At 41.3% G+C, this 10,351-nt stretch overlaps 1 long non-coding RNA gene across 1 annotated transcript in view; it reads right to left on the reverse strand.

The window, feature by feature from the left end:
* Positions 1-9,736, reverse strand: part of LOC138783390 (uncharacterized) — a 34,792-nt gene extending 25,056 nt beyond the window's left edge. The window contains exons 1-2 of the long non-coding RNA XR_011361669.1: positions 9,558-9,736; positions 3,538-3,603 (exon numbers count right to left, since the gene is read on the reverse strand). This is a non-coding gene — a long non-coding RNA (uncharacterized lncRNA). The remainder of the gene's footprint in view (positions 1-3,537; positions 3,604-9,557) is intronic.
* Between the last annotated feature and the right edge of the window lie 615 nt (positions 9,737-10,351).

The following is a 10,351-nucleotide window of genomic DNA, read 5'->3' on the forward strand; positions in this document are numbered from 1 at the left end:
TATGGTGCGAGTACTATTAAGATAGATGTCGTACCATCCTGAGACTTCATCATGACCTGTAATATATTCTTATTGTTTGCTAACAAATTTTATGCAAGACAAACAGTTCTGGCCTTGCTGAATTTAAAGCAGACAAATTTTCTCCTCTGCTCCAGCTCATCTGTTCTTTCCATCAGCAATCACTTCCCCATGTCAAACCTGACATATTCACTCAGACTGAAAAAGAATACATCACCTCAGTGTAGAACAAATTGACCCGTCACTCGAAAACAACTAACATTTCCTTTATGCTTGGAAAATGATGGTACTTGTCTTATTTATGCCTTTGCCCAAGTGACATATGTTTTAAATTACACAAATATCGCTCAATAAGTAACAAGTATTTTATCTTGTTTTTCTTTCACATGTTAAATTGTGCGCATTTTTCTCTGCTTTCTCTAAGCCATTTCATACGGTTTTAGAGATGATGAGGGGAAAGCAGAGTAATTATCTTATAAAATAGATCACTGGTCTTTATTTCAGAAGCCTGGTGTCTGGATTATGCGTTTGCTTATGGTGGATTCCATGATATGCCTGCAGTTCTAATGGCATTGGTTTAATAACCTTACTCCATTAATAACTTTGCATTAAAGAGGATGTACCATCAGGTACATCCTCTTTAATATGACCCACAGATAGAACGGCGCCATCACGGGGAAGCCGATGCTGTGGTCCCTTTTTTGAACCACGGCCCGATTCCTATGTACGGCATCATTCTATTTACTGGTACCAGGCCGGGGCTGAAGCACTGGAGGTGGGCCGGCCCGCCCAGAGTGGGAGAAAACCCCCGCCCCTCTATGACGCAGCTCCATTGATTCTAAAGGAGCCGCGTCATAGAGGGAATGGAATTCCCTCCCAGTGGGGGCGGGCCCGCCTCCAGTGCTTCAGCCCCGGCCCGATATCCGTGGATAGAACAGTGCCATACACGGGAACCGGGCTGCAGTTTAAAAAACGGACCACGACACCGGCTTCCCCGTGACAGCGCCCTTCTATCCGTGGGTCGTATTAAAGAGGATGTACCTGATGGTACATCCTCTTTAAGACTGAGATACAAACTGGATTAAAAATATTGTACTTTTCCTACATATTAATATCATCTATGTATGCGAAATGTAAATGATTTAAAGGGGTTATTCCATGGCCTACATCTAATTCTACATTCCTGTGATGTGGCTTCTTCCCCCCCAGAACAACTGAAGTCAATCTCATGATAAACTACTGACTTTTCTGAATCTTTCTGTTTAAGACATAATTGCCTTTTATTAGACAATCATTTAATTTTCAGCTATGTTAAAAAAAGACCTACAAATTTAAATTTATATATCTATAAGGTGTAACTGTCATTTTTATTGCAAGAAACTCTGTAATAGGTTTTATTAGACAGAAAAGCCTCTTTCTGTACTCAAAAAGCTGTTCTCCAGCCTCCCCCCCCCCCCTCACTTCTTATCTGTTCATTATCAGGCAAAGCTGTCTTTATTACAGAGGAGCAAGGAGAAAACGTGTTTGCGGAGTCCATTATAACCTATGGAGGGGGAAGGGTTGAGGGAAATTAGTGAGCAAGAAGAGGACATCGCTAGCTCGAACAGTTTGGGGACTGTGGTCGCATTCACACTACAGAATCCATGGACTCATTGTTCAAACTGGTAAAATCTGCTCTGAAAAAATAGCTCAATCCCAGTTGATGTCACTTTAAAGTTGTGTTTACATGTGTTCACATGCACCCTTAAACCATATTTTTTCCCTCTCAACATTCCCCATTGATGTCAATGGGAGACAGAAATGGATAGATTTTTAGATTTGGGGATGTTTTTCACTTTCTTTAGCTACATTCATTTTTTAATTTTGGAAAAATCTTATTTGCTGTTGTGAAAGTCTTGATCTAAAGGTAAGGGTGCCCTCACACATAGTTTTCTTGTAGTGTCTTTCTGGCCACCACAGAAATGCCAGGAAAAACTCCAATGCAGAGAATGGCAGTTTTTTTTTTTAATGTGTTTGCTTTTTTTGTGTTAAAAGGGGGTATCCAGCGCTACAAAAACATGGCCACTTTCCCCCTATTGGGTGGGGTTTTGAAACTCGGTTCCATTGAAGTAAATGGAGCTTAATTGCAAACTGCACCTGAACTGGAGACAACAGTAGGGGGAAAAATGGCCATGTTTTTGTAGCGCTGGATAACCCCTTTAACTAGTATAACTTTGAAGTTTTTTCAGGTCGGCGTTCGGACACAAACATGGACTTTATCATAGAAACCTATATTTGGGTCCAAACGCTGACCCGAATGCACATGCTCAAGAAAAGAAGGGGAAAAATAACTGTTTGGGGGGCATTAATGGGAGGAATAACTTTTCGGGGGCACTAATGGGGGAATTAACTGTTTGTAGGGCATTATTGTGGCATTAAAAGGGGAATTAGCTGTTTGTGTGCATTATTGTGCCATTATAAGGGGATATCTGGCACTGCGTAATAGTATGTGTTTGTGGTGAGGCCCGGGCATAAACCTGGATCACTGGGTAAGCCTGAGAACAAAAAGTTTGAGAAGCACTGGAGTAAGGCATATCATAAACTTTCATTGACTTCCAGCAAAAAAAAAAGGGCAATGGTGTTTTTTATTAGCATTTTTCTGAAAAATTAAGGCAATGTGAAGCCAGCCTCATCCTGGATAACCCCTTTAAAGTATATTCACAAATGGAAGATTGGTTGCACATATGTCTGTGGCAGTTCCATTCATGTGAATGGGACTTGCAGAAATCCATAAATTGGCTGCCAAACAACCTTATTTTTGTGCCAATGTGAAAACTGAAAGATTTCTGGATTTTTTTTTTTATAGGGACAATAAAAGTCTTGTGATTTTAATTTCTAAATTTGTTTAACATTGAAACTTGATTGAAACAAGAACTCTATTAAAAAAAAAGATTCCCTTTAAGAGGCCTAGTCTAGTCTTGTGACCCAACTGTAATATGAAAAGTTCATGATGAGAAATGTAATATTGTGCTCAGATCTCTCCACAGTACTGCTGGTGTTTCTCAGTATCTTTGTGATGAGGTTATCATCACTCTATGTTATAGCCTCTGTGGAAAAATTGATATAGCATTACTGTGGATTAGCACTCCCTGGGGAAGTTCTGACTCATTGTGGTTATGTATTCTATCTCTCCAGCTCTGTGCAGCTCCAGTCTCCTTTGGATCTACACTACTTCCTACCATGTACTGATTCTTTTTTGGATTTTATGAGATACACTTCTGGTAGTTTTGAAGGACAATGAAACTATAGTACAAAGGCCTAAATTATGTTACTAAAGCAATAGTTCCTTACATACACCAACTATATGAAATGGTAGCTTGCATTGCCCTTTGTCAAGTATCTGTCACAGACATGGAGATCAATATCTTAATGCATGTGCAAGCTCTTATTCTTTTGTTACCTCTGACATTCGAATCTGTGATGAATTCTGTAACTATGGGTCATATTTTCCAATTGCTATATGACACTAATAAAGAATACCTTACAAAGATCTTCTTATCGAGGCCTACTTTCCAATCATTTCTTACTGTGTCTTGCTCACATTTTCTGCAAGGCAAAATGGTTACTTGTTGATAAGTGTTAGTTGTGTCTTATATATAGTTATGTTTTATATATTCCTACTATCAGAGTATTATGTAGGAATAAGATATAAGCTGGCTTTACACACAGAATTTTGGTCTGCATTTTTAGCCAAATCAGAAGTGGGTCCCAAACAAAGACAAAGGTGCAAACCTTTGCATTATAGTTTTTCTCTGTGTCGGTTTCACTTTTTGGTAAAAATACTGACCAAAATGCTACTGTACATGTAAAATCACACATAGGCTTCACACAGGCATATAGCTGGTCCATATTAAAGACAGATGGCCTGGCAGTGAATTCCAGTCATCAGACACACTGTCGACTGGGACCTGCAGCGATAGTGTGGATGCAACAATGCTAATGGACTGCAAAAACATGTAGATGTCAGCTCAGCCACTCCTCACCACTCTCATGTGCTCGAAAACCCCGATACAGGGCAATATGAAGAGCAAAAGGAAAGTCCAGCTCCAAGGATGTAGTCAAATACGGCTTCTTTATTATCCAAAACAAGGGTACAGAGAACAAATAAATGCAACAGGTCAACCTGGTGTGTTTATTTGTTCTCTGCACTCTTGTTTTGGATAAGCAGCCGCTGCAGGGAGCAGATGTGGGAAATACATCTTCATCTGGTGCAAGCAGGTGCCAGGGTCTGTGGTGTCATTTAATGGGTCCCAACAACGCTCGCCGAATGGTCAGTCAAGAGCTCGCCTCACCCCCTTGAAAATTTACTACTAGGGGCAGCACAGTGTCGTAAAACAGCCCTGTCAGGAGATGATGATGAGACCCAGCTGTGTGGAGACAGTCATGAAAGACAGGAGAGATGAGTGGGTGGAAGCCGATGGGAGGAGTGATGACAAGGTCCTAGACCTCATATGTATTGAAGGTCCAGCGGAAGAGGGGGTGGTCACTCAACAACAGAGCAAAAGAGGGAACAGGGTGCAAAAGCACAGTGGACCTTGGCTTATACGGCAAGCTGCGCCACCTAATTCAAAAGCTGCAGCGGATCAAACAACAGAAAAGCCTCTGGGTGGCCACCCTGCTGGATCTTCGCTACAAGGACAATAATGCATCTTTTATAGCATCTGTAGAGCATGATAGAGAGATGCAGGAATGCAAGTGCAAGTAGATGCACTACTGCCAGAGTTCCCATCTGGCAGAAAGAGCTTGGTGGGAGAAGAAGGCCAAGAAGGAGAAAGTTGCTAATGCAGCTGAGGGACCATCACCACCTTTGAAGGGAGGGTGAGCATGACCGCAAAATGGAAAACCTTCCTCCGTACTCCTCAACATTCACCCTCACCACCTGATATGGCAAATATTAGCAGGAGATAGAATTTTAGCTACATAGTGGATTAGCATGTGTCTACATGTCTCCTGGTACTAAGTCTTTTTCATTCATTCATGAGTTTCTATGCCTTGGAGGTGCTGGCCTGCCCTGCAGCAAGTGTGCTCTCTGAAAAAGTGTTTAGCACCACAGGTGGTGTCATCACTGGCAAGCAGATCAGCCAATTTACAGCCAATGTGGACAAGCTGACATTCATAAAAATGATCCAGAGCAAATGATTCACACAGAGCAAAACCCGTGCCGCAGATGTTGCTTGAAATGCTGCCTGTCCCGTTGATTCAATAGGATTTCTTGTGTGCCTCCACTCTCCGCTCAAAGAATTGACATGTCAATTCTTTGAGTGGAGAGCAGAGGCGCACCAGAAAACCCATTGAATCATAGGGATAAGCAGAAGGCAGGATTTCAAGCGACGTCCATGGTGCAGGCTCCTTTGGAAATTCCGCCTCTTTTGCTCTGTGTGAACAGGCCATAACAGTGAACAAAAACTGCTCGACCCACCAAAAAGAGCATTTGGTGATAGGGGTCGAATGTGATGGATAATTGCTGCCTGGCCCCTTTGTTCTGGAAGAGATAAGAGCTGTGGGCCAGACGGGAGAGATAACTGACAACTGAATGATTGTCATTTGTCAGTTATTGAAGGTGTATGGGGGCCTTCTGGCTAGACAATCTACAGATGTGCCAATTTTTTTAAGGACTTGTCTAAGGATTAGACAGTGTAAGCTTGGACAGTCTACAAAGGCATCAGTTTTATCACAGCAGAATGACCTGTGTAAGTTTGCACTGTCCAGCTCAATTACATCTTTCTAGTTATTTCAAAGACTTTCAACAAGCTGCCTGCTTTGTAAGTTGCCACTTAGCTTGCATTTATGCCAGTAAGGTATCCATTGTGTTATTTAGCAATAAAACATTTGTAAATCTCTTCCTTCACATAGAAGTGAATACATTATTCTTAAAGTTTACATGTTTCCAAAAAGACATATTTTATTTATTTTTTTGCTTGCCACCCTGGGTTATAACACACTTTCTCATCTAATGGCAGAAGCTCAATAGTTTTCTGACAGGGATCGAGCTTAGTCAAATCCTTTGTAATTCTAGATGTTGAATCATGCTGATCTGCTCTTGCTACAGTCTTCAGCTTCAGAATTCTGACTGATAAGTGATGAGATCATGCAGAGCTCTCTAAAGTAAACCCTTTTGTTATAGGAAAGTTTCAGAATGGCAACTTGGTGCATTCTCTTTTATTTTTAGTGCAATGTGGATTGACATTTGTTCCAAAATGGAACCAGGATCATTTGGAGACTGATCCTATGTAACAGTATACCAAGTGAGCTAGAAAGCAATTGCTTCTCTGGCGAGTAGCCCCGGGTTGTAATGTTTTGTCAGTAAGTAGTTATACTGTATCTTATTGGTCTCTGTCAAGCCGTATCTGTCTGTAGCCTATATAGTGCTCAATGATTAACACAGCCTGTGGGTATAAAAATATGTAATTCATATAAGACAAACACTGAAAAACATAAGTGCAGGTCAGTTAGGTATATGCCACTTATTACTAATGAAGCAGATTGGATTTGTGGCTTGCAGAAATAATATGTAGAAATAAATACGACTATTGGAAAGATAGGTGTGGGATCAATAAACATTAAACAAAAAAAAAAGAAAAGAAAGTGTGGAATGTGTTTAGTCATACTGAAAATATGTTTTTTTTAATGAGAATCTGCAAAATTGACTTTTTGTCTAGGTGTAACCTGTGACTGTGGCAGTATGTTTATTTGATGTGTATGAGTATACTGTACCTTTAAAACCATTACACTTATAGGGTATGTGCACACTAAGAAATAGGCAAGGAACTGAAGAGGAATCTACTCTTAATTTCCGCTTGAAATTCCTCCCATAAAATATGAACAGAGCAATGCCCCATTGTGTTCAATGAAATTTCTGCTCTATTGTTCACACTGCAGAATTTTCTGCTGCAGATCCACTTTACGCCCAAAGAATTGACATGTCAATTCTTTGGGCGGATTCTGCTAGAGGAATCCTATAGAAGTCAGTGGGGGCTTAACGTGACACTGTCACCCCCTTTACATGCTTGTTCCAGTAAAAATCACCTATGAAATGTCATCAGCGCATAGGCCCCGCCCGTCAATGGCCATTGGAACAGGCCAGCCTAAAGGTCTAGGCCCCACCCCCTCTAGGTCAGTCCATACCAATGGCCGCTGAGGGAGCGGGACCTACACGGCAATGATGTCACGGTGGGCAGGGCCTACGGTGGGGCTGTGGCAGGGCTAAGTGGCACTTCGGCCGTGAAGCCCCGCCCAGGTATCCACAGTTGATAAAAAATTACTTTTCACTAGAACAAGCACCATGACGTATGATTTAAAGTAAGGTATGAAAACTGCAACATTTACCCTTTACACCTGTGTACAGAAGTGCAAAAAGTGCAAAAAGGGGTGTCAGTGTCACTACATTCTGCTTGAATTCCGCTCAAATTCTGCTCCTATTTTGCCAGAGCTGAATAGGGGTATGTGCACACTACGGAATCCTGGAGGAAAACCCGTCATGGATTCCGCAGCTCACACCCGCTTGCGAACTCTGGCGTTCACACGCATTTCTGCCCGTACCATAGACTCTATTCTATGGCTGGGCCGATTCCACCATCTGCCAAAAGAATTGACCTGTCAGTTCTTTGGTGGACGGCAGAATTGGCCTGTCTATAGAAAGGTGTCTATGGCATGGGCAGAGATGCGCGCCGATACGAGCGACGGAATCCTCCAGGACTTATCGGCTAGTTGTATACTAATAGTGAGTGGTGTAGCTTCCTTTAGAGGAAACTACAGAGGACTGTGCTCACATCTCACACACTAAAATTAAACCTGCATACACACATCACTACTCTATGCTCTGAAAAGACTGTATTTTGTATTGGAGTGCTCTGCGGATTCTCCAAGTCTTTTGCACTAAACATCACAGGCACACTAGCACCCAGACATTTACACCATAGTGTTCCTGGGGTCAAGGACTACCTTTTTTGTTTAGAGCCTTGACTATAAAAGTTACAAAAATCATACACAAGAGGACATTAAGGGCTCAACTAGACCACAAAACTACCGTACTACTACCCCCACTTGGCCCTGCACCACTACTCCAGTTCTCCTTGTGAACACCACACAACCATGAATGAAGTCTTTCAGAATGTAATATTTTCAAGAAAAACGGATAGGTATATACAGGATTGTGCCCTTTTACTGACTTGTTGCAGAAGGAAAAGTAAAATTTTATATATTAAGAATATAATCTCAATCCCTTGAGACTATACTTGTCTGCTTTATTGTAGGGAGTGGGACAGAGTCAATATGCAGTACATGGGTCTGGTTTTAATATGAGATGATGGCTTGGGATAGCTGCAGTTGTCCCTTGAATAAGATGCTGACTGATTCAATAATCAAACATCCTACACAACAAAGTAGTGGAAAAGGCCTAGTGAACTGCGAATAAGGAGAGATGAGAACAGTACAAGGAATAATAAATTGTACAGGATGTGCCGAGCTTGAAAGGTCCATAATCTTTTTTTGTAACTGTGGGTTTTGGAAAAGAAAATGAAGACATTTTATGTGAGGACTAGAAAATATTGGAGTAAGCAGCCAAGAGCGCAAAGGTTCCTTTACTTCTTTCTCTAGACTAAGTAACTTAGTTTGACACTTGTAGTGTAATGCTATATTAGTTGAATGTTAGCTAAAGCCACCTTACATCTCAGTGTATCACATGTATTACAATATAGATAGATCTATAGATAGATAGATTTTCTATCAATTTTCTTCTGTCTTCGTGTGTAAAGCAGAGTTACTACTATAGAGCTTCTACACAGTCGAGTCATTTTATAATGACCACCGGCATTAACGCCAATTGGCTGTAATATTCATTATACTGCATTTTGCATTGAAAACATATGTTGGGTGGATTCTTCAATATATGCTTCTAACATATTCCTAGATGCTATAGATGGATGCCATAGATGACATAGACTCCTAGCCTATGCACCTCCTATAGTATGCTGCCAACTGCAGGCCAAAAGGACACACTTATGGCCTATGCAAGGTGGATTCTATGCATTCATTTAGTATATATGCCCACATTTTTACAGTGATAAGGCTATGTTGATGTTATCCCCCACTCCTCCCCTAAGGGATTTTTTGAAGATGAACTCTGCATGGCTGAAACATCACCCACTTGTTTTTTTCTTAATTAAACCAATAAATATAGTACACTCTAAGGCAATTTGTGCATAAGTCCAAATGACAGTGCTGAGGATAGCTTTCCAGCTGTTCAGAATAGGACCCATGGGCAACTTTTACTCTACAGTTATGTAGCACATCCCACTCTGGTAACACACTTTCCATGATTTCAGCTATGTTCACACAAAAAATGTTTTACTTTTATTTTTTATTTTCAGATACACAAAACAGCCGTTGTTTTGAGAACCAAACAACATCTGTGGTTCAGCATGTCCAAAGGCCATCATTGTAATAGCGGGTATGTCTTTGGGTATGTCTTTAAATGGGTTCTCCACTTAATAAAAATTTACCTTGTTGAATTCCTACCATAATCAAAGATGGTTTGTAATAGGTTTCTTTTAGATGAATTTGGCTGTTTGTCTGCAGCACATCTAGATTCACACTCTTGAGCTGCAGAAAATCCTCACTTCCTGGTTCACATGGTCTAAGCTCCTTTGTCCTCCCCCTCGCTTTTGAGACCAAAGTCATATGAACTCTGTCTCTCTGAACTCTTCTGTTGCCAGGCAAACTCTAACACCTCATCTCAAACCCCGCCCACTACTGACATAACATCAATCAATCAGTGAGCACCTGGCCAAGGGGCAGGGAAACAACCGAACAGCGACAGCCTCCAAAGCAGTATAGGGGAAAGAAAACAGATATTTCATCTCTCTTTCTAATCTAGCTATGTAGCAGGATATGTGGCCCATGGTAAGCTTGTCTGTCACTGTCAAGGGTTAATTTATTATCTCTGTCTGGCAGTTGGAGAAGGCCAGTAGTGCCAGCACACAACATTGTTAGTTGTCCAGCAGTAAGGGAGTTAACAGTAAGAGCTGTGCTGTTTATGCGGGAAGATGAGGGGCATAGAAGAATCAGGAAGGGAGTCCAGTGAGTGTTGTATGAGGTAAAATGAAGAAAGGTAGTTAGAAAGGAAGTTAGGTCCTGTTGTGTGTGAGGTAAAAAGAAACAAGGTCTTGTGTGTGATGTAAAAGGAAGCAAGGTTCTGTTGTGTGTGAGGTAGTAAAAGTGACAGAGAAAGACAGATTTATGTGAAACCAGCAGCCAGAGATAACAGCACAGGAGCTAGATTTGCCACAAGGGGGGA

The sequence above is a fragment of the Dendropsophus ebraccatus genome, chromosome 2 (assembly GCF_027789765.1).
Source record: "Dendropsophus ebraccatus isolate aDenEbr1 chromosome 2, aDenEbr1.pat, whole genome shotgun sequence".
In the NCBI taxonomy this organism is placed as follows: Eukaryota; Metazoa; Chordata; class Amphibia; order Anura; family Hylidae; genus Dendropsophus; species Dendropsophus ebraccatus.